The sequence below is a fragment of the Canis lupus genome, chromosome 16 (assembly GCF_003254725.2).
Source record: "Canis lupus dingo isolate Sandy chromosome 16, ASM325472v2, whole genome shotgun sequence".
NCBI classification, from domain to species: domain Eukaryota; kingdom Metazoa; phylum Chordata; class Mammalia; order Carnivora; family Canidae; genus Canis; species Canis lupus.
The window spans coordinates 59,106,384-59,132,923 of record NC_064258.1 but is presented as its reverse complement, the minus strand read 5'-3'; the positions used below and the strand labels follow the sequence as shown (position 1 = coordinate 59,132,923).

The 26,540-nt window shown below is 47.5% G+C and overlaps 1 protein-coding gene and 1 non-coding gene across 2 annotated transcripts in view; one reads left to right on the top strand and one right to left on the bottom strand.

Annotated features, from left to right (window-relative positions):
* CSMD1 (CUB and Sushi multiple domains 1) overlaps positions 1 to 26,540 on the bottom strand; it is a 1,869,137-nt gene that overhangs the window by 574,352 nt on the left and 1,268,245 nt on the right. The window lies entirely within an intron of this gene.
* LOC112659185 (U6 spliceosomal RNA) lies at positions 26,110 to 26,217 on the top strand. The gene has a single exon (XR_003136255.1). It is a non-coding gene; the product is annotated as a U6 spliceosomal RNA (small nuclear RNA).

The window sequence follows — 26,540 nt, the reverse complement described above, 5'->3', positions numbered from 1 at the left end:
GATATATAATAAAACTATATATACATTCTACATAATTTACATGCAAGTGTATTTTATATTCACTATATACGCATATATGTACTATGTGTATGTATATAATGAATAGAAAGTATAAAGAATAAAAATAGTAAAAGACTAAAAATGTATTTTTATATTATATATGACTAGTAATACACATATACTTTTTTATTTTTTTAATTTTTTATTTATTTATGATAGTCACAGAGAGAGAGAGAGAGAGAGGCAGAGACACAGGCAGAGGGAGAAGCAGGCTCCATGCACCGGGAGCCCAACGTGGGATTTGATCCCGGGTCTCCACGATCACGCCCTGGGCCAAAGGCAGGCGCTAAACCGCTGCGCCACCCAGGGTTCCCTACACATATACTTTTATATATAATACATATTTATGTATAACGTATGCTACTATATGGTATATTTATATAGTAATTGTATATAATTATTATACATGCTAGTTACATATAATTATCATTAATCTATGAAAGTCTAGACATTCCATTTGTGGTGGCCCCAGGTGCTTTATTTATTCATCCTGTGCACGTGTGTCTGTGCGTATGCTTCCCGTGTGTTTACAGCTGTAAATATAAATGCATAAACCAGTGTGGATGGAAGTTTCGGAGCTCAAGGGATAGAGAAGGTGTGCCATGCAGTTGGGGCTTCAGAAACGGATCTGAACATGAGGAAGAGGCAATCCTTAAAGGCCTGATGTGTGAGGTCCAAGTGCAGGAAGCTCATAACCACCCGCCAGGAAGGATAGGATGAAATGGCTGTCCGTGTGGGACAGCAGGACAGCAAAGACAAGAGGGAGGTCCCGGCAGTCACAGGAGGTGGGAGAGGGGGAGGTAAGAGCGCCTGGGGAAGTGGGCTCACCTGCTGACCATACAGAGGCAAGGGGCAGGCATTTGGTACCTGTTGGCACAACCACCTCCTGTGGCTTCCCACAGGCTTCGGAGTCTTTGTTTATCTGTCAGCAATGGGGGTGGGGGGGTCAGATCGCAGGCAGGAAGTGCATGTAATCATGTGGATCATCAGCTGATCGAGGTCATGTATTTAGGGCCCCTGGGAGGCTCAGTGCCTTTGGCTCAGGTCATGACCCCAGGATCCTGGGATCAAGTCCCACATCGGCCTCCCCGCAAGGAGCCTGCTTCTCCCTCTGCCTCTGCCTGTGCCTCTCTCTGTGACTCATGAATGAATAAATAAAATATTTTTTAAAAAGTTCATATATTCATTGAGTTAATTGGCTTGGTTAGACTTCACGTCTGGGCCGAGGATCAGCAGCCCCAAGGCCTCTGTGGCTTTGGTTAAGTTGCAGCGGCTTTCCTAACGGGGAAGGAGGACAGGGGTTATCACCTGGTTTCTAAAACAACTGAACAAATATTTGAAACAAGTGACTCAGGGCATCTGATTATTTGGTCCAAGGAGGGGCTGGAACCAGCAGCATCACCCTTACCTGTGACGTGGGCAGGAAAGCACGTTTTCTAAATGTTGGAGCCTCACCTGGAGCCCCTGAAGCAGAGCAGGCTAGGCTGGGGGTGCCAGGCCCCGGGGCTGGGGGTTCTAACCGGCTCCCTGTGGACCTTCAGGGCGAGCCACAGCCTAGAGGCGACGCTCTGCGCGAATTTAAATAGTAACAGGGTCTCTGGTCCATGATCAAGTCCTCTGAAGCCTGCAGACGGGAGTCAGGTGGGGCCCTAGGGTGCCCAGGGCTGAGGCCGGTGACCCAGGTGGGGGGCCCTGGCTGACAACCTCCTGCTGCAACCCCATCAGCTTAAAATAGGAGCCATCTGAAGGAAAGAGGGAGCCCAGGTGGTGCTCTTTGCACACGAATGCTTTTCCTCTTTTCACCAAAAAGAAGAGAGGAGGAGGGGAAGAGAGAAGTCAGGATGGCGGCAAGGCTGGGCGAGGCACGGGGCCAAGGGCTGGTGGGCAGGGCAGTAGCAGCCTTGCTGGGTGTCCCGGGTAATCAAAAAAATAAGACAAGATACTGGAGGGGAAAAAAAAAAGAGAGAGAGAGAGAGAGAACCATTAATATCATGTTACTTTAAAGCAAGAGGAACTGCATTGCTTAAGGCCTGTGGAAGCTGTAGTGGGAAATTGGGGTGGGGATACTATTATCTCCAGAATAGGTCTTCCTTCTACCCTTGACTTATAAATTCTACTTTTCAAAATGCATCCCAAGGAAAATAATTAAGGGAGCTTGTTTAAAAAAATAGGACCTATAGTGATATTTGTAGGCATTGTAGTATAATGATATCTAAAGAACTGGATAGACCCCAAACTCCCAACAAAAGGAAGTAGATTAAATTAATTGTGGTGTAGCTGCACAGTGGAAAACTCTTCAGCCAGCAAAATGTATTTCAAAGAGTTTCTATCGACGTAGAAAAGTATTCACAATATACGAAATGAAGAAAACAAACAACGAAAACAGTTATATAGCATTTTGCCATATTTGAAAGCAGATGACACGACGTACGCATAGTGAAGAGAGGGCTACATACCCAGATGTTATCTGTAAGTTTTTTTGTGTTGTAAAGATAGAGATTTTTATTAAATATCTTGTTTCTTATTTGCATTTTCCGATTTTTCTATGCTTTCATTGCTTTGTTATAGAAAATCAAAACAAAATCTATTCTAATTTTAAAAAGTGTCCTATCTTGTTTGAAAATAAGGGAAAATGCATCCACTAAGATAATCATCATTTCCATTTGAAATGTAAATAAAAATCTGGCGGTTTAGTAGTGGGGATTTGGGGAAAAGTAACATTTCATAATGTATGAATTTTGTTTCCCTGATACTCCATAGGACTGCCCAAAACAGCAGTTAAGAAACCAGTAAACCACTAAAAATGAGTAACTTTCTAGATTGTTGCCAAAGGCAGCCTCAAAGGGCCATGATTTGCCTAGTTTTCACACCTCATTAGCACTTCTTTTAAACAGAGCTTTCAACCTGGCACCCCTGTTTCCTCAGAGGCCACCGGAGAGGATGTTTTCCATGGATAACAACCCAGCCATCAGTCTTCTATTTATTGATCTGGCCCTGACATCCCCCCCTTGATCTCAGGCCGGCCTCATTCCTCTCTGACTTAAATTGGTCTGTGTGTCCCTGGCTTGGGCCCTGGGTGGGGGTCGGGGGGAATACAGGAGATAGGAAAAAATATTAATATTTAAGTAATAATTCCTCATCATCCACATTTATTTCCAACCTCAAAGGCCAGGCAGGGTGCAATTTTTTTTTTAATTTTTAAAATTTATGGTACACAATTTTTTAAAATTTAAATGTGATTTGACAACTTAGAGCATAACACCCAGTGCTCATCCCCTCAAGTGCCCTCCTCGGTGCCCGTCACCCAGTCACCCCTTCCCCCCACCCACGTCCCCTTCAGCATCCCTTTGCTTGTTTCCCAGTGTTAGGAGTCTCTCACAGCAGCAATGTCCACAGCAGCCAACATGTGGGAGGAGCCACAATGTCCTTCGACAGATGAACAGATTAGGAAGCTGTGGTCTAGGTATACAATGGAATATTCCTCAGCCATCAGAAAGGACAAATACCCACCATTTGCTTTGACGTGGATGGACCTGGAGGGTATGATGCTGAGTGAACTAAGTCAGTCGGAGAAGGACAAACATTATACGGTCTCACTCATACGGGGAATATAAGAAATACTGAAAGGGATTATAAGGGAAAGGAGGGGAACTGAGTGGGGAAAATTAGAGAGGGAGACAAACCATGAGGCACTCCTAATTCTGGGAAACAAAGGGTTGCAGAAGGGGAGGTGGGAGAGGATGGGGTAACTGGGTGACGGGCACTGAGGAAGGCACTTGATGAGATGACCACTGGGTGTTATAGTGTATGTTGGAAAATTGAATTTAAATTAAAAAAAAAAAGAATGTAGGAAAAAAAAGAACTTATCAAACTCAACACCCAAGAAACAAACCATCCAGTCCTGAAATGGGCAGAAGACATGAACAGGCAGGGTGCAATCTTAAAAATGCAGCAGCTCTCCCCAGCCGCTTCTGGTGACGTCTTGGTGGAGGACTCTGAGCGCTGGAAGCAGAGCCCACCTTTGTCCTTGTCCGGGTAGCAGTCATCAGGGGAGGGCGCAGCACTGACAACAATCACGTCAATGTAAGCACGTGGGCAGGATGCCTCCTGCCGCTGGAGGTGGAGAGGCAGTAGGATAGCAGGTGCTCTTCAAACACACCCATGCGGAGAAAGGTGAAGGAAGGAGAAGGGACATTCCGGGTGAACGGGGATGACAAGAGCAGCAAAGGCAGCGTGGAGCCTTGGGCGGCCCGGGCCAGCAGGGATCCAGGCCAGCCAGGGCCTCCCGGGGCCCCCGGCCACCTGCGGCCTTGGGTACGGGGCGACTAGATGAAGGGGTTCTTTCAACTCAACTTTCCTAATTTGAGCACTACAGTGAGGTCACTGAAAGCGGCTGGTTTTGTTCTTAGGAAACGAACATCGGAGTATAGATTAGAGGAGGAGGTGGGGGGAGAGAGGCCAAGACCGATGCCGGGAAGCAGACGTGGCCAGACGACGTTGGGGAGGGTGGTCTGCAGACCGTCTCAAATTAAACTCTTCCGCTTGGTTGTTTGGGTAAGACGCGCCTCTTCCTACAGCGAGGAGACCACCTGTCGACAGCAGAGGGTTGCAAGAGGCACATCGCACGGCTGGTGTGCAACCGGTCAGTGAGCCAGGCACGCCCGCGGGGCTGCAGTGCGGGCAAGGAGGACCTCGCTTCCGCGCGCAGGGGGCCTCGCGTGAGACGAGGACTGAGCAGGGTGTCCGGGCTCCGCTCCCGCCGCTGGGCACTTTCTCCACACCTGCTCCTTAGCCCCCGTCCTCTTGCCCCTCTTGTCCACGGGTTAACCGGGACGTGGACACGGGTGCCGTGCACTTCACTCGCCTCTCCTGCGAGGCGGTCAGGACACTTTGTGATGGACGTTGGATACGGTGGTGGATGGAGAAGACCTGGTTCTGTGCCCTGCCCTCTCGCTCGCTCGACTTTTGATTCTATATTTTCCTAAAAAAATATCACTTTTACTTTTAAACCGTGGCGCACTCTGATGGGTGAGAAAGTCGACCTCTTTCCCTCACTGTTATACAAGCCAAGGTGCCTTTGACGACACGATGTGTTCGGTGATTACACGTTATAGGGAAAGCTTCCTCTCGATGGAGTAACTGATGCTGAAGGAAAGGAATCGACGGTTTTCTCTTCAGGTCATATGTCTTGTTGCTTCAAAGATTTCTCGTTGCAAAATAATCAAAATCAAAATAAGCTCGGAAGCATACAATTGAAGGTGTTGATTTTTGGTGTCATTGTAAGGAACTCTCCATAAAAAGAGAAACAGAGATCCCGGGGAGGGAATGTCCTGGATCACGAGGTCGTGACTCTAGAGACGGATGGAATCAGCGTGACCGCAAGCTTTGGGAAGGTTACACCAGCGGGTCTCAATCAGGGCAAGTTGGCCGCAGCGCAGACCTTTGACGACGTCTGGAGACGGTCCTGGCTGTCCCAGGGGCTCTACTGGTGCCCCCACGAGCAAGGCCACGACGTGAGCCGGCCCGTAGTCGTTCCCCAGGCCCCAGACGCCCAGCCCTGCGCCTCCCAGTGGGCTTGTCCCATCCGCAGCCTCGCCTTCGAAGCGGGGAGGTGGACGCCAGGGTCGGGCGAGGCGCAGATGAGGCCGGAGCTGGGGACACGCAGACGCGGCCCGCACAGAGCAGCAGGACGGGCACCTGCTTACTGACCCCGTGTAGGGCGCCCACAGCCCTTCCAACCTTTCCTGCTCCGCAGAGTCGAGCGTGTAGCCTCCACCCTGGGCCTCTGCCCCCCTCCCTCCACCTCGTCTCCAATACGAAGGCCTGCGCCCCAGCCAGGGTGCCCCCCTCTGCGAATTCCAGGGAGCGCGCCTCCAGGCCGGTCCTCCGCCCCAGCTCACCGCGCCAGTCAGTGCATCTGTTCCCCTCCCGTCACCCTCCCGTCACCCTCCCGGCCTCCCTCCATCGGGGACCTGCACAGCACACTCGAGGCCCCCGGGAGGACAGCAGCTCTGTCGCAGAGACGGAGGGCTGGGGCCAGGAACCGCTGCCACAGATGCCAGCTCCAGAATCGAGCGGGGTCGGGATCCCAAGGCCCGGCCCCCAACAGGGCACAACCCAGGCCAAGACTGCACCACCTGGGCCCCGCGTCCCACAACTAGAGACTCGGTTCTTGAACAAAGCAACCTCTTGAATCGTCTTGGATGGAACCAAGTCTAGAAGCCTAGTGCAAGGGAGCCTCGGGTGTGCCTGTGCACCTGTGTGTGTCTGCACACATGCATGCATATAGGTGTATGTGTGTACATGTGTGCATGTGCATGTGCAGGCATGTATGTGTGCACAGGAGTGCATACAAGCGTGTGTACATGCATAACTATGTGCATGTGAACTGTGTGTGCACACATGCATGCAAGTGTGTGTACATATGTGTGTGTGCCCACGTATACGTGTGCATGTGGGGGGTGCACACGCACACGTGCGTTCCAGTTTCTGCCCAGGATGGGAATGGGCTTTGGTGTTCGGCAGCCGAGCTACAGTACCAGCTTCCTGACAGGGCTAGTTTCATTTGTTTTCTTATCATTTTTTTAAAGATTTTTATTCATTTATTCATGAGATAGAGAGAGAGAGAGAGAGGCAGAGACACAGGCAGAGGGAGAAGCAGGCTCCATGCAGGGAGCCCGATGCGGGAATAGATCCCGGGTCTCTAGGATCACGCCCTGGGCTGAAGGCGGCGCTGAACCGCTGAGCCACCCCTTATAATTAAGGTTCTTTTTTTTTTTTTTTATAATTAAGGTTCTATTAATAAAGATTGTGTTGACGTGGACACGTCGGCTCGCCTGTACTTTAGGAGTACAGTACGGTGAGAGCACGCTCAGCCAACATGGCTAATGGTGTGTGACATTCCTTACAACACTCACCACGCTTTCTGATGGTTTACTAATGCGCTTATGTCACCTGAGCTTGGGAATGCAACTGAGCTTTTATTTGTGAAAAATATTGATACTCACCTTTGATGCACGTCATACCTGGTAACATCTACACCTGTAGGCTCTTTGATAATGGGATATTTACCCTTCTAAAAAAATTTATATGGTATTTCTTCTTTACCCGTGTCTAGTTGTGGTTCATTTCATTGTCAGCGATGGTTTACAGCATATCAGATAAGCTCCATAAGCGTCAGAGGCATCTAACACTTATATTTTTATTTTTCATTTTTAAAAAATATTTTATTTATTTGTTCCTGAGAGACACACAGAGAGAGGCAGAGACACAGGCAGAGGGAGAAGCAGGTTCCCTGCAAGGAGCCCGATGTGGGACTCGATCCCGGGTCCTGGGGTCACACCCTGAGCCAAAAGCAGACGCTCAACCCCTCAGCCACCCAGGCATCCCTAACACTTATATTTTTAAATTACAATGCACAAACGTGTTCTTAGTGAATTGTAATAAAAACGATCATTTATTCTGAAAAAAATTTATAAGTGAACACACTAGAATGTGAATATCCTACTACTAAGGTGTTATATTTAAATAGTTATTGTCATATCACGTATATTTTTTAATGCAGCATGTTACTTTTCAAATGCACTAAGGTCTATGTAACAACTTTATTCTTTAAGATTGTGTAAAAACAATATTTTTTTCCTGAAAAGTTTTCAACAGTATGGATGAATTTGGGCCAACTATTAATTTTCAGTGTGTAGAAACAGAATGTATATATATTTATATATACTTAGATCTATACAAATATTTTTATTATAAACATATAGACGTATGTAATAACGTTTAACTAGGGTAGAGAAGTTATCTTTTATTTTATTTTATTTTTTGAGAAGTAATCTTTTATTTACCGATTCTCTCTTTTTCTAAAGTTGTACAACTTAAACTGCCCTGAAAATTTCCCTTCTGAAACAATAATTATTGCAGTGTTAATCAATACTGTGGCTATGGCAGGGGGATTTTTCTCACTCAGATTTCATACCTGATTAGCTGCCTCACTGAGGGACACAATCGCTTGCGAGAAGAACCGCAGGTTATGAAGAGTTCTGAGCTCCTGAAAATGTGGCTGAGAGCCGTCGATGATTTATTTTTCCTCTGGTTTCAGGGTGCAGAAAATAATTTTTGATTTTTGTTTTGGTTTTCCAAAAAAAAAAAAAATTGTAATGACTTTCCCCCAAACAAGGCCTCCCAGATGCAAACACAAGAAACAGATCCACTTTGGAAATGATACGATCTGGACGTGGGCTGAGCGCTGGCACCTGGACTGTCTACACGGGCTCATCACATTTAAAGTGAGTTTTTGTTTGTTTCCTTGTTTGATGAGGCCCTCGGTTAGAACCGCCCCGTCGCTCCTCACCCGTCCCACCCTACAGCCTGCTGGGGTCTGGCTCCCGTCATCTGCCCTTGACACACGGTGCTACTGCGTTTCCATCCTGATGACCCAGTCAAACAGCAGCTGCGTTTTTACAACTCCTGCTTCGGACCCAGGCCTGTGCTCGGCACCTGACGTTCTTTTTATACCAGTTTTCAAAATATGTGCTACCCAAGGGCATACAGCTAGTAAATGGAATAATCCCATTGAAACCTCAGGTTTGGGGGGTCTGTTTTGTTTTTCCTGGTTCCCTTTTGGGACTCCAGCTCACTAAATGGTTCAATAGGAATATTGTAACATCCAGGTTACAGTGTGACCCTTGGTCTCAGCCAATACCTCTCTGGGCGATGACCTGCTCACACCGACCTTTGGTATCTGGTGTTCTCTCTGCTTTACATATATATGTAAAGCATATATATATTTTTTTCTGCAACCTGAATCTGGATCTTAAACTTCAAACTATTAATCTTGGAAAACTAAAAGAACAAAATCTTACAAATCTACCTGCATCTCATAAGGTGTTACGGGGAATCTAAGTGTCGACTTTTAGAACTAATGTTAAAATCCACCGGTGATACTGAAATCACTAATGTTAAGATGTGACACACTATATAAATTGTTGAGTAAGTTGGAGCCTTTTTCTAGATTTTTAAAAATATTTATTTCTTTATTTTAGAGACAGAGAGAGTGCATGGGGTGGGGGAGGGGAAGCACCCCCCCCCCATAAACACAAAGCCCATTGTAGGGCTTGATCTTATGACCCTGAGATCATGACCTGAGCCCAGACAGAGAGTTGGATGCTTACCTGACTGAGCCACCCAGGTGCCCCTCTTTCTAGATGTTTTATCAATCTTTAACCTGTGCATACGTTGTATTGATTGCTATTTATCTGGGTGCTTCCTCCAGGGCACATACAGTCTGATATATTTTCTGATTTTTATGAAATAATCTTAATTTATAAGATATGCAAGAAAGGATGAGCGAGTCCCAAATGGAAATAAAAGGCGGCTATCCCTTGATTTCCAAGTGTTTGCAATGCTGTCTGGCTCAGAGAGCAGCTGGGGCTGAGCTGAGTGGTCGGGGGTGCAGGCCCCGACGTGTGGGGAACCAGGCCTCGCCAGCTGCGCCTTCCCCGCCGAGCTCCCGGCGCTCACTGCCACCCCTGTGACCCCGTGTGGTCTTGGCTCAGGGGTGGGCTGAGGGCCAAGGACACCGGGGCACACATCCCCATCTCCCCAGCAGAGGGCTGGGGGCACAGACTGGTGGGCCGTGGCTCGGGAGGCCTGTAGAGGACCTGGGCCTGCTCCCTGTCGCACCGTATGGACCGGCCAGGCCCTGGCCCGCTGACTACCCTGATCGCCCCCCAATACACCCAGGCCCCTGGAACCCCTGTGCACCCCTGGCCCACCCCAGGCCCACCGCGCCCCTGTAAACACCTCCAGCAATGGCTGCACCCCTCCATGTCCTAGGCCAGAAACCTTGGTCCCTGGACCAGTCTTGCCTCCCTGGAAGGCTTACCCTACCCCCTGGAGAGTCCTACTGGCTCTCCCCTCAACGTGCTGTGCAATATGGACACGTCTCACCAGTAAGAGACCCTCTGACAGGGTCTCTATCAGAAACAGCGCTTGGTTAAGACGTTGGTCAACGCGAGCCCCGTTCTCCCCGGGCAGGCTTTATCCACCAAAAAACTAAAAAGCTGTGCCTTTCAGAGTTTAAAAATATACTTTCATGCACTGAATCCATTTCTGCAGCTTGCGTGTTTGTACGTTGTCCTCTGTAAACACAAAGGCATTAAACCAGGAATGATTTAAACGGAGTGAGGTACAAGCCCTTCTTGATGGTTCCCCCTTCTAGATGGTTCTAGACCACGCAGACCAGGGAGGCTCGCAGGGGTGCTCACACACCCACAGCTGCCGGGTGAGCGGCCCCCTGGGTCCCACGAGGTCCTGACACCGCCGCCACCGACGTGGTACCCCGAGTCTGATGACCAGCACACATCCCATACGTGTAGTTCTTTCCATATTGATTCTCATCCTCATCCCCAGAAATGACAGCCTCGGTCCTGATGGCTTCGCAGGTAAAAATCAGCTCTTGCTCTCCCGCCCGGGCCTGACGGTTTCATGTCGCCCACGACAGCCTACAGTTGTCACATAAAATGTACGATCTAAACCCGGTCAGTGATGGGAAAAGTCAGCGTCGCTGCTCGGAGGGGCCGTGGGAATAACGTCCGGCGAGTCAGAAATGGCCATAATCACGTCTGGTTTGTGTTAGCACAGGGGGCTTTGCAGGAAGCGGTGGTGGGCCCACCCCCACTCACCTTACAGCCCACACCACACCACACGCGTCCCTGAACACAGCATCCTCTCCAGGTCTAGTGTCTGAGTGTAACTGGGAGCTGTCGTTAGTGGGTCCTTAGTGAAAATGACATTATTAGCCAGAATTTAGAGATGACAGAAATATAAAGATCTATGAAATTATGTAATACTTTGTCATGGTGTTTGGAAAGATAAGTATTTGTTGTCAAGTTGAAATGTCTTTGACCTAGGTCAAGTGCACGTACCGGGGGGGCGGGGGGTGTGTAAACGGTAAGTGTAGGCATATAGATGGGTCTGTGTTTAGGGAAAAAAGTGTTACAGACGGTGGGGTAGATGGCACCTGAGAGCAGGGGCACCTGGGTGTGCAGTTAGGCAAGCGTCCAACTCTTGATCTTGGCTCAAGGTCATCAGACCGAGCCCGTGTCGGGCTCCATGCTCAATGGGGAGTCGGCTCACCCCTCCCCTGCTCATGCATGAACGCTCGCCCTCTCTCTCTCTCTCCCAAATAAATAAATAAATTTTATTTTTAGGGGATCCCTGGGTGGCGCAGCGGTTTGGCGCCTGCCTTTGGCCCAGGGCGCGATCCTGGAGACCCGGGATCGAATCCCACATCGGGCTCCTGGTGCATGGAGCCTGCTTCTCCCTCTGCCTGTGTCTCTGCCTCTCTCTCTCTCTCTCTGTGACTATCATAAATAAATAAAAAAATAAAAAAAATTTTTTTTTAAAAATCAAGAGAAAACAGAACTCTATATCTACAATGCTAAGAGAAATTAGATAAAAAAAATAGGAATTAGTAATGATTGTATGAAGAGTTTGAGAAAGAAGTTAAATTTCTGCTTACACTCCGAGAACTAGCACAACTTTTTCAATGTCTCTCAGTCTTTCATTTGCTGAGCAGGAGAGATCCATTCAGGGAAAATGGAGCGAGAATGCCTGGATCCCAGGTCTGAGCAAAGACGGGGGGCACCAGGCATCCCAGCAGGTGATAGAAAGGCTTGGTCCTTGAGCAGAACAGAGGGCACATGGCGTTCTCCGCAGGTCTACCAGTTAGCCCAGAGGCCTCACAGTGGCGGGAACCCATAGCTATATGGGGTCTCTAGGGCTCTACACCACAGCACCTGCTTCCCACCCCAACTACTGACCTGCAGGAAGGGGGGGCTCTCTGTGGACGGGGAGACATGGGCTGGTCTCCACGCGGTCTAGCCCCTGAGCATCACGTCTGGGATTTGCTGTCTTGTGGCTCTTGATGCATCCCTCAAACTGTAAACGCCATGTGTAGGGGGATTGATACAGCACATGGTCTCCTATCTTTTTATTTTCTTTAGATTAAAAACAATCAAAGAGAGAAATCATAACAAATTGCTTGTGTTTCCTTTGGCCAGTTCATTTTAATTCCTCACGCGAAAATGTACATTAATGTCTCACACTTTAGTTCTAAAGTTAACTCCTTCCTTGTGAGTGCTGGTCCATGGACAATAGAGCTTTTCACAAAGAGAATAATAATAATCAAATAATGTAACCAATTTTCACCTAAAACATTCAGCTTTGGGTTACTGGAAGGTGGAGGAAGAACTTGAGAAGCCTGAGGTTATTGGGCGCATTATCTCCTTATTAATCCTTTAAAATGTCCCCCCCACCCCCCCACACACAATGGTTTGCAGTCATCTTGTGCACAATTACCTTGACTGTAATTTTTATTTTTAGCTATTTTTCTATACACACAGTAGCTCTCTTTTTAAAATGTATGTTTTTTTTTTTTGTTTTTTTTTAATTTTTTAATTTATTTATTACAGTCACACAGAGAGAGAGAGAAAGGCAGAGACACAGGCAGAGGGAGAAGCAGGCTCCATGCACCGGGAGCCCGACGTGGGATTCGATCCCGGGTCTCCAGGATCACGCCCTGGGTCAAAGGCAGGCGCTAAACCTCTGCGCCACCCAGGGATCCCTAAAATGTATGTTTTATTAGTTATTATAATATTTTATGAAAATTAAATAATTACTATGGCAAATGACACTGCCCTAAATAGCTTTGGCACAAACAAGCGATTAGTTCCGGAAGAGCCTGCCACACACCCATTGGGCAAGCCAACCATGCAAGGTCCTAGGAGGAGCCCCTACTAGTGAGAGCTCAGGCAGGAAGCATTGAAGGAGTCACGTAATCCTCCCAGTTGATTAAATGCAAAATATGAAGGACTCACAGACACACACACGCACAGCTTTCTGCCTACTCACGCATTCTAAATCATCGATACCTTGGCATAAACTTGCAATTAGCGAGCTCCTATGGTGTTAGAAAGCAAGAGGGGCTGCTCCGCCAGCAAGAAAGAGGACCACACCTAATGCCTTCAAAACTGAACCAAGAGAGATTAGTTGGTGGAAGATGTACCAGCCTCCATCTGGGGAGAGAACGGAGCAGGCGTCAGCTTCCCCCCGTGATGTCAGGAACAAGGGGAAGGACCGGGCACCCCAAAGGGCTCTGGTACCCACTCCAGAATCCCTCTCCCTGCAGGGGGTTGCTGGAAACCCTTCCGGGAACTACGACACGATACGTTTGAGTAACGTCCTAATCCCTCACCACGCACACAGCTGCTCCTAGGAGAGTGAGGCGTGTGTGGGCGCAGCAGGCTGGAGGGACGGTCTCTCGAGGAAGGGAGTGTGTGCTGCCAAAGGAGGCTGTTTCTCGCCCCTAATGCAAGGCTGCTGCAGGAGAGGGCGGGGGGCATCCTGAGAAACAGGATGGGGAAGAGGAAGGCAAACACGAGTGTCCCGGACACGACGGGGCCCAGGGCCCAGGAGCCTAGGGGACCCGGGTGCAGCAGCACCTGCCCGGGAAAGCTTTCTAAGAGGAAGCTTTCGTTCTATGAGCAATATGTGCTCTTCCCTCTTGTCTACTCTGCGTGGGTCACTTCTCCACGATGCATCTGAGCCCCCTGAGGGGAAAAACCCATCGTTAGCACAGAAAAGTCTGCACTGGAGCCACTGACTAGACAGTAGGACAAACTTCCCCATCCTGGTCCTGAAAACCATTTGCATCTGCTCAAGTAAGAGCAGAGAGTGGGCAGTTTGGGCTGCTACCTGGGGCCCTTCCCCACCTTCCTCCCTTGCGGGTACAGAGCTCTCCCTGTGACAGAGGCTTCACACGTCACAGACTCACTTCTCCAGCCATCGGGAAGTTTATAGGATATGGCATATGACCCAATCACAGCCAACCCAGCAGGTGGGGAAGTCTGTGGGGGCATATCTTGGAAACGTGTTCCTCCACCATGAGTCCCCAGCCCTCTCTCACTGCTCTGGGCCTTGTCCTGAGAGGACAGCACCCCCGGGAGGAGGTGCAAGCTGAGAAAATGCCCGTGAAATCCACCCAGAAGCTTGATGCGTTTGCACCATTAGAGGAACACGGGATCCCTATCTTCAGACTTCTTGGTGCTGAGAGAGACAGATCTCTACCGTTTTAGCCATTTTAGGTCATATAGTGTCCCTGCCAAGACGATTTCTGCAATCGGGAAAACAAAGAAGAAATAGAGCATTAAGGTTCCTACCTAAAACTTAGATTTCTAGGGACCTCAGCCATTGGGGAAATAGCTACAAACAGAGCAGATTGGCGAAGCGCAGTAGACCTGCCGTATGCGGGAGCCCAGAAGCCCTACAACAGACCCCGTGAGTTTTTATCCCCAAAGGAATTCTGCAACTCTCCTAATATTTGGAGTTAATCCTAAAACTGTAATTCATAAGGAAATGCGTCCATATGAGTGGCCCCCTGAGGAAGGCACTGGGTGAAGAAACGAGAGAGTCGCTAGGAAGAGAGACCAGAAGCTATAAGACGCCTGTGTGATCCATGAGCCCAGACAAGGCTTGCTCAGCCCCGCTCTGCCCCCGAGGCTGCGCAAGGGGCGTCAGCCCGGCCTCATCCTCAGAGAGCCCACATGTCACCTGAGAGTCTGAGGGAACAGGCAGGAAGGGCTTAAAACTGAAGGTGGCAGTAACAGTAGCTGTGGCGTGAGGAAGGACAGAAGTTTGGGGGGATATGGGAGGATCTGACCATTATAGTAATCTGGGATATTCAGTCTGTGAAAAATCACATTTATAACTCAAAACTGATTATTAGCCAATATCAAAAGTTCCCACACTTATCTATCTTATATATTTATCTATCTTCTATCTATCTTCTATCTATCTATCTGTCTATCTATCATCTATCATCTATATCTAGTTTAGAAACACCCTAGGAAAACATATTTTTGCTTTTCTGTAATTAGAATTTATGGTTTAAACCTCTCCTCTGACAATTTAAAATAAATTTTAAAAATTCAGTGAGTACTGAATGTGCAAAAATCTGAGTCCAGGTTAAGTGTACCTTTTTTTTTTTTTTTTTACTTTTTCCACTTTTAAAGCTTCTAAGCTTGAGGTCAATGTGACATTTTATTTCAAACAAATCTGCCAGAATTTGAACTTGCTGACAATAGCATGATTTTTGTGGAATATGGTATGTGTGAGGTGGTTACTTTCTTGTTTCAAAGAGGAGGCTGCTGTGTTTGGGGATGCTTGTTCTGTGATCTTTTTTTTTTTTTTTTTTTTTTTTTTTAATTTATGATAGTCACAGAGAGAGAGAGAGAGAGAGAGAGAGTCAGAGACATAGGCAGAGGGAGAAGCAGGCTCCATGCACTGGGAGCCCGATATGGGACTCGATCCCGGCTCTCCAGGATCGCGCCCTGGGCCAAAGGCAGGCGCCAAACCACTGCGCCACCCAGGGATCCCTTGTTCTGTGATCTTTTGTGCTTGTAAGAGATCAGATCAAAGTATATTTAATATATAAGAGAAAAGCCTGGTCCTATTACTGTATGGCTTACATGCATTATGTTATATTCAGTTAGAAACAAGGCAACTAAAACAACATATATGATTTAAAAAGTAGAAATGTGTTTTCTGTTAATATATAATGCAACACAGATTATTTTATGAGCATTATATAAAACTATGCAATTTAAAAGGAACGATGGGTTTTGTAAAGGGTTATAACAACTACCATAATGCATATCCCTGAAAAAATATGCAAATGAATGATGAAATACCACGTGGATTAGTTTTACTAGAATTTCATCTTATTCTTAGTATTTTTAGTTGTATTTTGAATGAAGAGCTATCAGGTAATAGCTAACACATGCATATCACTGTTAAAATTTGGAAGCATTGTGTTCCGTCATGAGTAAGACTCTGATGACGTGGAAACGGCCCGATGTGGAGACCCGGCGCTCCTCCTGTTTGCACCCACTTGTCTCCCTGTGGTAAAGTATCAGCCTCCAGCTCCCTGCCCCTGCAGAAGTGGGACTGGCCGGTGGCCTGAGTTGGAACTAGTATGGAAAGGAACACCTAATCTGTGGTATTTTGTTATAACGTCCCAATCCAGCTCATTGGCAGGGGTGGACTGTGCACACAATGACATGGCCCAACCAAACCTCGCATCCCTGAGGCCCATAGCTCAGTGCCCCCCTCTGTAGCCTACCTGTATGGGGGACACATCATGTGGACTCAGGTTTTTGCACAAGAATATCTTATGGTAATTGTGATACAGCAAGACTCATTGGCAGAAGGTGCCAAGCATTTTTTTTTTTTTTTGGAAGTATATATGGTCAATATCGTCTCCATGTTTGGCAAAATTCAACGTGCTTACTGAGTCTGAGGTGTGGGCAATGCGAGAACCCCTCCTTCGTTTGGGGCCTGCTATCTTAAGGGAGGCATCCAGGCTCCTCAGTTGGAGGACAGATGGGCGTTCATGGGGCCCAGTCCCAATGTTCTCTAGGAGTCTGGAGAGCAAAGGATGTCTACACTGGCAGAGAATTACCTGGAGCTCTGCCCGAGAGATTTAGCACAGGTGGAGCAAAGCAGTGCTCTTGACTCAAACCCAAGCACACTCCCTGGATGGGACCTTTGACAAGGTAACGATGTTCAGGAATGAACACAGCCACCAGGTCAGTGTCCGCAGAGTAAGCGATGGTGGGGCATCCGTGCTAACGCACCCCCGCCAGTTCCATGTCACCACGACCACACGTAGCACAACCGGGTATTGTGAGTTCTGGATGAATGAACTCATTCATTCATTCCCTAGAGTGAATAGGGAAGTACACCGCACTGTCCACTGTTCACACACACACACACACACACACACACACACACACACACATCTCTAGTCACGTCAGTCCCTAGACAGAACCTTCATCAATATTTAGCAAATAAAGGAGACCGGAGAATAATGACCAAAGAGGATGCCCTCAGCCAGGGCCCGAACCTATCATGTTCTATGGGACCACGACCCTTCCTCCTCACAAGTAAGTGGTAGGAAGAAACAAAAGGAGGAAAAGGACTACGGTAGACAAAATGGGTTTTAAAGATGTAAAAATAAAATGCTAACCCCTCCCCCCAAAAAAAATACAAAAAAAAAAAATGCAATGAGTAGAACTCATCTGAATCCAATTTGAAAAGGCTGAAGTCTCAAGATATTTTTGACTCTGAATTCTATACCACGTGAACCTGTATATAGAAAATAAAGAAATCTTCCTATTAGAAGAAAAAGAAGGGATCCCTGGGTGGCGCAGCGGTTTGGCGCCTGCCTTTGGCCCAGGGCGCGATCCTGGAGACCCGGGATCGAATCCCACGTCAGGCTCCCGGTGCATGGAGCCTGCTTCTCCCTCTGCCTGTGTCTCTGCCTCTCTCTCTCTCTCTCTCTGTGACTATCATAAATAAATAATAATAATAAAAAAAAGAAGAAGAAAAAGAAGCAGTCAAGTAAAAGAAGCGTAAGTAAAGCCACTCAACATTTGTGTACCGAGGGGAAAAATTTTGCCCTCAGGCTTTTTTCCTCTTTTTGAGACTTATTTATTTATTTTGGGGGGGGGGCGGACAGAGGGAGAGAGAACCCCAAGCAGGCCCCACACTCAGTGCTGAGTCCAGTGGGCCTCGATCCCAGGGCCCTGAGATCAGGCCCTGAGCCAAGATCAAGAGCGGGAAGCCTCACCGACTGACCGAGCCGCCAGGCGTCCTGCCCCAGGCTTTTACAAAACCTCTCTGATGATGCGGTTTGATGAAAACAGGCACTTCCAGCCTGGCTTTCGGCCGCTACACACCTAAGTGTTGTTCCTGCAGGAAGCTCCTGCTTTGGGCTCATTAGTTCCATGGTGCATTGGGATAATTCACCGATAAAAGAAGGAAAATGATTTTTAGGTATTGATCCCAGCAGCCCTGAGTTCTTTCCACGCGGCCCTGCAGACGCGGGCTCGGGGCCCCTGCACAGCCCCCGCGCAGCACAGGCCTCCCACGTCCCCTGGACGTAGTTAGCTTCCCCGCCGCTGGCAGTGAGCACACTGGCTCCCCCAGGCCCGCCAGGCCCCCAGGTCCCACCAGGCCCCACTCTCCTTCACGGGCCTTTGCTCTGCAGCTCTTGCTCACAAAGCCTGGAATAAAACTGATGGTAACTCGGATCCTCATTTATATCCGGGAAAATCCTACACAAGACTAAGCATTTGAATACACAGCAAGAATGTATTGGGTTTTTTTGTTGTTGTGGTTTTTTTTTTTTAAGATTTTATTTACTTATTCATGAAAGACACAGAGGGACAAGCAGGCTCCCTGCGGGGACCTGATGGGGACTTGATCCCAGGACCCCGGGGTCTCGACCTGAGCCAAAGGCAGATGCTCAACCTCTGGGCCACCCAGGTGCCCCAACAACAAGAATTAAAAAAAAAAATCTGCACAGTATTTAGGTCACGGTTTAAATACTTCACTTGGGGGTGCGGGTGACTATACAGAAGAAGTGAAGCACCTGTGGACACTGGGGACTGTCTTCCTGGCCCTGGAGAGGGTGGCCTGTCACCTGCGCCAGGCCCCAGCGCCGAGGAGCAGGAAGGCCCCTGAGGGCCCCGGAGCCCTGAGCCACTGTCCGGGCCGAGCACAAGCTCCCTCCTGCGGGGAGCTGCTCCTCAGGAAGCAGGTCGCTCTGGCTGGAAGGTTCAATCTGTGGCTCTGGCCGTGGCCACGCCTGCTGTCCTCTGCAGCTGCCACCCTCCAGCCCCTGGCCCCTGGCACTGTCCCCGCACCCCTTGTTTTGTCTCCCGCCCTCCTGGCCCGTTTCGATCGGGCTTTCCTGCACCTTGTATCGTTCTCTGCATCCCACCGGATGCCTCCTGGGTCTGCTCGCCCAACACCTCGCCCCCTCGCCCCCCACCCAGTCCTGCCCGGATGACACCAGGCTCTCCCCGCGCACCTCGGCTGGTGGCTGCAGCAGCCCCCCGACCTCGTCTCACCTCCATGCGCACGTGGGAGCTGCGCACGGTTCCAGTTGCACACGGGGGCCCCGCGGTTCACTACTCGGGGAGTACTAGGGACCTTCCTAACTCGCCTTTCTTTTTAAGAAACAAGTCGTGTAATAATCATAATCACCATTATCCCTTGGCTGAACGGGATGAATCACTACAAATATTGTTAACGTTTTTCCCATGGGTACACCATGTAACACATGAAAAACCTGGGGGGGGGCACAAATGGCATGCAGTGGGCTCTCTGAAGAGTTTCTTTAAGAGTTCAAATTATTATACAAGGAAACATCCGAGTTGAATGAAAAAGGAGATGCTGCATGCAAAATAAGCCCCGGTTAAGAGGTATATTAAATCTATTTGTGGCATCTTAATGATTTTTGACTAATTTATCTGACTAGGTAAACTAATTTTTTTGAGACTTCATTCAATACTGTCATTCAATACACTTAAAAGCAAATCAGATGTAAAATAGCCTATTTGTTTCCATGCGTGCTTTGTAAAACCTGTCCATTCATTTAAAATATTTATCCATGGAGCCCTCTGGGTGGCTCAGTGGTTGAGCGTCTGCCTTCAGCCCAGGGCGTGATCCCGGGGTCCTGGGATCGAGTCCCGCATCGGGCTCCCCACAGGGAGCCTGCGTCTCCCTCTGCCTGGGTCTCTGCCTCTCTCTGTCTCTGTGTCTCTCATGGATAAATAAATAAAATCTTAAAATAAAATATTTATCGAACACTTAATAAAGAAATGTCTTTAAAGCCCAAGGAAATTGGCTGCAAGGGGTGGATTTGGGGACCTTCCCAGGCCAAGAACGGGAATCTCAGAGGGCGATAATCTGGCATCACTTCCCATAGGTCACTTACCCAGCCCCCTAACGCAGCCACTTACTCACTTACTAATAAAAAACGATGTCCTACCTGCATGTCAGGCACAGGCCGGGCGTGTGTTACAAATTTAGTGGGAGATTTCGACAAGTAAACAGGAGGACTGTGGGTGACAGAGGTAGGAGCCTGGGGACAAGGTGCAGCCTCTGAGTTAGGGCACGCGGCACGCACGAGCTTCCCAAGCTGATGGCTCCAGGAATGGGAGCTGCTCAGGGTGGAGGAAAGACCCTCTTGAGGCCTCAGTGCAAGACAAAGCCAAACATATTGAAAAGGCATCAACAAAACTATTTTTTTCCCAGAGAAAACTTTTATATGGTAATTTTTAGGAATTATAAACAAGTTCCCTGAAAGATACAAGGATGACAGTGTTTAACACACACCCCTTGGAATAGGTCATCTGGGGACCTACAATGCAGATAATTGAGTAACTTGAATTTAGAAAGACATTAAAATTTAAAAAACAGACAAATTATACACAAAATCCCCTTTACACTCCTTCCAGGTTTTTTCTGTAAATGTTTTTCTTTCTCTTTTTTCTTTTTTTTTTTTCTTGGGGGAAGGAGGGAGGGGCAGGACAATATCCGATTATTTATAGTGGTAAATTTCAAGGAAAAAGAATTTTTGGATTAGGAGCAGAAACTAAGTTTCTCACCACAAAAGACTGAGAGACAAAAAAAAAAAAAAAAAAAAAAGACTGAGAGACTAACACAGAGCCAGCGCAGACGCATTTAATATGATTGATTATGACAATACAAAAGATACTACTATTATTGAAATCTAAGGAGGATGGGAACATATCTGTGGGGTGACTCTCTTGTAACATGGCACCAAAACTGACTTAAGACATAAACCTAGGTCAAGTATGACATTCATTTAATTGAAAATAAATGGGTAAATATGTTAAAAATTGCAATGGAATGATTTTTTTTCTTATCGATGATTGCATTACGTCATCAGTTGATCCTGCAAACGGATTTCCTGCATTAACTACTCTGTTTTATTCACATAAAGCATGCATTTCCTTAATAGGAATTCCCCTCTTTATTTTGAGATCATCCCAATCTTAAAAATGAGTTTTAGTCATGTTTTAACGAGTGTGCTCTCATTATAACTTTTTTTTTTTTTTTTTAATAAAGCTTTTCGAGAATGTATTTGAATTCTGGCCTACAACTTTGAGGCGTCCCTGCCTCAAATCATCCCTGGAATGGATGATTCCATTCCAGACCCAGGAGGTAAGAGCGTGTGCCTGCATGTGTGTGACTCTCATACGTCACAATGACAGTATTAGCAGCATAGTCACTTAAAATAACGATAGGTCTTCAGAAGATTGTCATCACATTTAACACGCGGTGTTTACATCTATGGGACGCCCACCCCCGTGGGGCTGAAAACTCTGTATCACTTCGGCTTCCCCCCGAATCTATCAACAGCCTACTGTTGACCGGAACCCTTACCAATAACACGAAGCCTTGATTAACACATATTCGAATGTCATATGTACTATATACTAAATTCTTACAATAAAGTCAGCTAGAGGAAAACGTGTTATGAAGAAAATCATATAGAAGAGAAAATACATTTTCAGTATTGTGTTGTAGTTATGAAAAAAAAAATCTGTGTATGAGGCAGTTTAAACCTGTGTTGTTCAAAGGTCAACTGTACTAGAAATGAGTTTAATTTTCTTAATGCTAATATAAGTATTTCAGAACAATTTATATATTTATATATTTATAAATATAAATATAAATTACATAAATCCTTGAACTAAAGTCTAACTTGCTGCAGCTCCAAGAAGTCAGGAGTAAAAACGCAAAATTGTTTCCTGTGGCCTGGCAGGGAGGCTCCGGGAAGTAAAATTATGCATATTTACTCCTAACGCCTTTTGAAAAACTGGTAACAAGCAGTAATAAATTCTAAGGGTGCTCATCTTTGTTGATAAATGATGTAATCGTTATTACAAAAATAAAAATAAAAAACCTACAGAGTTTGGGCTCTGTGGTCCAGTGAGGTACCCATTGTCCTGATGACATTTTATTTTGCTGGGGACACGGGTAGTTTGCCGCAATGTCTGGAGTCATTCTGCAATTATCAGGAACTCCATTTAGTTTTCTCATCTGTAACACTCACAAAGAGAAGCCCTCCAGGTCATCTAAGTCAAGAAATAGACCCTTTACCAACCACCCCTGGGCAACCCTATATTTTTTCTTCTCTGTTCAAAAAAACAAAAAACAAACAAAAAAACATGAATTGATCCCTTTGGGGGTCTCCCACTGTAAGAGAACGATAGTGGTGAGGTTTGTAAAGTGGATAAGAAAATACTGTTTTTATTAACAGTATGGGCTTTTCAAAGAAGCCCAAATCAATTTCAAACTCTGCTATAAACCTTGTGATATTAATTCCCTAAACACCCTTATGAAAAAAAAAATCAGTAAATATAATGAATTCCCAATATGCAATATAACTAGGGAGTAAAATCATAGTGCATAAAATAACATCCCCAAATGGACTATAAAATCTTAACTTCTTGAGGGAAGTAATGCATATGAGTCTGAAACACGAAAATGAAGTTTCGAAGCGAAACACGAAAATGAAATTTCGAAGCCGGAGTGTGTCCTGATTGCGTAATCTAGAACTCCAAACTTGTAAGAAAAAGACCGACGCATGCATTGAGCATGTTGTTTTTAAGATGGTTTCATTTATTCATTGGAGACAGAGCGAGCAATAGAGAGAGAGAGAGAGAGAGAGAGAAAGAGCACGAGCAGCAGGGACCGAGGGAGAATCAGGAGCCCCACTGAGCGGGGAGCCCGACGCGGGGCTCGATCCCAGGACCCGAGACCGTGACCTGAGCCGCCCGCACACAGGCTCATCCTGAACAACGTATGTCTAACCCTTAAGTCTTGTTCAGGCCTGGCTGTGGGCTCAACGGTGTGGCTCAGAGGGAGGACGTGCCCAACATTTTACAGCTTGGAAACGACTTTCCTCTGCTGTTACTGAGCTTGATGGTGGGACTGGATGCTCGTCTGCTGCCCGCCTACCTACCCCGGGGATCTTGACTGTGTCCCTTTATCTCCGTGTTGCTCGGCAGCCCCAGGGTAACAGTGGGGTGGTTATGACGTTCATCTCGTGGGGTTATGGAGAGGATGGAACCATCAGTGGGCACCGCCCCCCCGGCTGGGCCCCCCGGCTGTGGTGGTTGGGTGGCCCCCCAATGCACGAGGCAGGGTGCATCTGCCAACAGAGGGGGGCTCCAGGGCCTGAGCTCCGGCGCTGGGACACCAAGCAGGCAGGCCTGTAGGAAAGGCCACCTGGATGAGCAGAACTCCTGGCAGCAGTGTAGACAAGACCCACCCATGTGCGGCGCAGGCCAGTGACCCAAGTGCCCCGGGGAGCAGGTGGGCCACCCTGCTTGTGCCAAGAGCCACAGTGGAGTGGAGAAAACAGAGGCCGGGAGGGGAGGTGACAGCTTCCGAGGTGAACCAGGCTTGGGCGGGTGCTGGAGGCAAGTGGGGCTGCAGCTGGGGGATGGAGGGGGCCCAGGCACCCTGAAGGCACCATGCCCAGGGGCCCAGGGCCTGGGCAGAGCCGGGGCCTAGCTGGGTCCCTAACACGGGCACGACCCTGCTCTGCAGGGACACGCGTGAATGTGAGAGCGAGGCCCTGAAGCCGCCTCACCGAGTGAAGCACTGAGTGAAGTGAGTGTCGGGTGGGGATGGGTGGGGGTGAGCGGGAGGCTGGGAGACCCAGGGCGACCCACTGCCACCACCAGCTCCCCTTCCCGCTGGCCTGGCGCCCCCGGGTTAGCGCCCCACCCAAGTGCCCTCTGTGGGTCTCTCCATCTCGCTTTAACTTACACACACGAGCATCGAGCTCCACGTGCTTGTGGGCAGCGGGGCTAGACCAGCAAGTGTGGACAAGGAAGGAGAAGAAGAAAAAGCCGGGGTGCCAGATGGGGTCGGGAGAGGCGGGGGAGGGAGGCCAGGGCCGCGGCAGGGGGCAGGAGGAAGACAGGAGGCGGGAGAGCGCGGAGGCCCCGCGGGGAAGGTCGGGGAGCCTCCTGCGGGGTCAGGCCTCGGTGGGGAGGCCGGAGACCTGCAGAAGGCACGACCTCTGTCCACGTGAGGCCCGCGCCCGCTCCGGGACATGACACGGCTGACTTACAGCACAGCCTGGGAGAACTTCTGGAAGTAGGCAGCTAAGGGCCTCGCGGGAAGGCTGGGGGTGGAGGCCCGCACGCGTGTGCAGAGCCTGGCCCGGCCCGTGCACGGACGCGGAGTGTGCATCTCCACAAGCAGACCACGTCGGGGAGCCGGAGGTGCTAGCCCCGAATCACAGTGCCCGTCGGGAGGTCATGAAAGGGTTTGTGCTCCGGCACCGCTTCACCCCCCGGATCAATTGTCTCCCCAAACCATGTTATTTCGGACAGAACAGAAGTTGATACGAAAGCCCCCGTGACTCGGTATTAACATACGTGGGATCTATGACGGGTCCCACGGGGATTTCCTGCTGATGGCAGGTCAGTAGCACCATTCTTTTTCCCCAAGTAGGTTGAGAAATCTGGACTTTCACGTGTCTTGCACCATTTCACCTGTCACCACACCATTGCAGTGACATCGGGAAAGTCGGGAGCATTTTCTCCCTTTTCTGGTAAAGCCAGACGCTATGAATAGCTGGCCCCTTGTCTCATCATGCTGTGGGATACAGATTCCCAGTTAAGATGTCCAGAAATAGGGAACACAGTCAACACTCCTAGAACTACCCATAGCGCTTATCAAGTCAGGCAGGACTAAAATAGTTAAGAGTTTATCATCAAGGCCACGTGCCAAACACTGTAAATTCAGACTGAATTTCAATGACATGAAAAAATTCCATGAAAATAGGACATTGCATCAGGGTTTTATTTTGTCTACCTGTGCACCAAAGAATTACATAAATATATATATATATATAATATATATAATTTATATAATTTTTAAAAATATATAATCTTAAAAAATATAGCATATATAATTTATATAATTTTTTTTAAATTATATAATTTTTAAATTATAAAAATTTTAAAATTATAGAAATTTATATAATTTATATATAAATATATGATTATATACAAAATTATATATTATATATAAAATATATATTATATGTTATATGTTATATTATATATTATATATTATATAATATATGTTATAAAATTATATATGATTATATATATAGAATATATATTTAAGGTATTTGAGGTATTTATATGATACACACACACATAAAGCCACCTGCCTGATTGATTTTTATTATTTTTATTTATTTTTTTTTAATTTTTATTTATTTATGATAGTCACAGAGAGAGAGAGAGAGAGAGGGAGGCAGAGACACAGGCAGAGGGAGAAGCAGGCTCCAGGCACCGGGAGCCCGACATGGGATTCGATCCCGGGTCCCCAGGATCTCGCCCTGGGCCAAAGGCAGGCGCCAAACCGCTGCGCCACCCAGGGATCTCCCTGATTGATTTTTAAATGATATCCAAGGAATGAACACAATCTCAAGGGTTAGCAACCCTTATAACCTGAATTCTCTATTTGGTTAGGAATTTAACATCCCGAATATTCCCCACTATGGTTTAAACCACTGCTGCGATATTAGGTTTCTTGTATCTTTAACTGAGGTATTGTTTTGACCAAATACAGTATAATTTGTCGGGAAAATAATCAGGATTTTGATGCTTTGTTATCAACTTAATTTTAATCAAGTGGTTGACTCAGTGGGGTCCTAAATAACTCCTGGGGAAATACTGAAGAATTCCACTTAACTAGGATAAACACACAATGACACGTCTCAAGGCATGCGGAACCAAGAACTTATCTACAATGAATTAAAAGATGCTCTAAAATACAGTAAAGTATCCACGGAAGGAAGAAACCGGAGACGCTAACTCTTCCTCCGTGCAACCCTGGAGGGGTTTTGAAGATTAGAGACGCAGATTCAGTCTCTCGTTTGCTGCTGACTTGAGCCTTACTTTTCTGATGGCTTGTTTTTGTCTTTGTGGGATCCACACCGGAACGCGTTCCCACTCCTGTGAAAGAATTCCTGTCCCCCGTCTGTCTGGACCTCATCAGAGTTGACATGAGGACCATGCCTCCCACACGACTTAAATGATGCAACTACAAGCATCTGCTATCTGGAGTTCGGGGTCGGTGCTCACTTCGGTAGGACATGTCCTGAAATCGGGACGGGACAGAGAAGCTTTGCATGGTGTCTGTGCAAGGATGACACGCACATTCCGGGAAGAGGTTCACGTTTTGATCAAATACGTTTCAATAAAAAATAAATACCTAAAAGCACTTACGCAATAGAATTTTAAAAATTGATTATAAAGCTTTAAAATGTGTGACTTTAATGTCAGTGTTTTATTTTATTATTTTTAAGATTTTATTTATTTATTCATGAGACACAGAGAGAGGGAGAGAGGCAGGGACCCAGGCAGAGGGAGAAGCAGGCTCCATGCAGGGAGCCCGACGTGGGACTCGATCCCGGGGCCTTGGGGTCATGCCCTGGGCTGAAGGCGGCGCTGAACCACTAACCCCCCCGGGCTGCCCAATGTCAGTGTTTTAATTCAAAATATCAT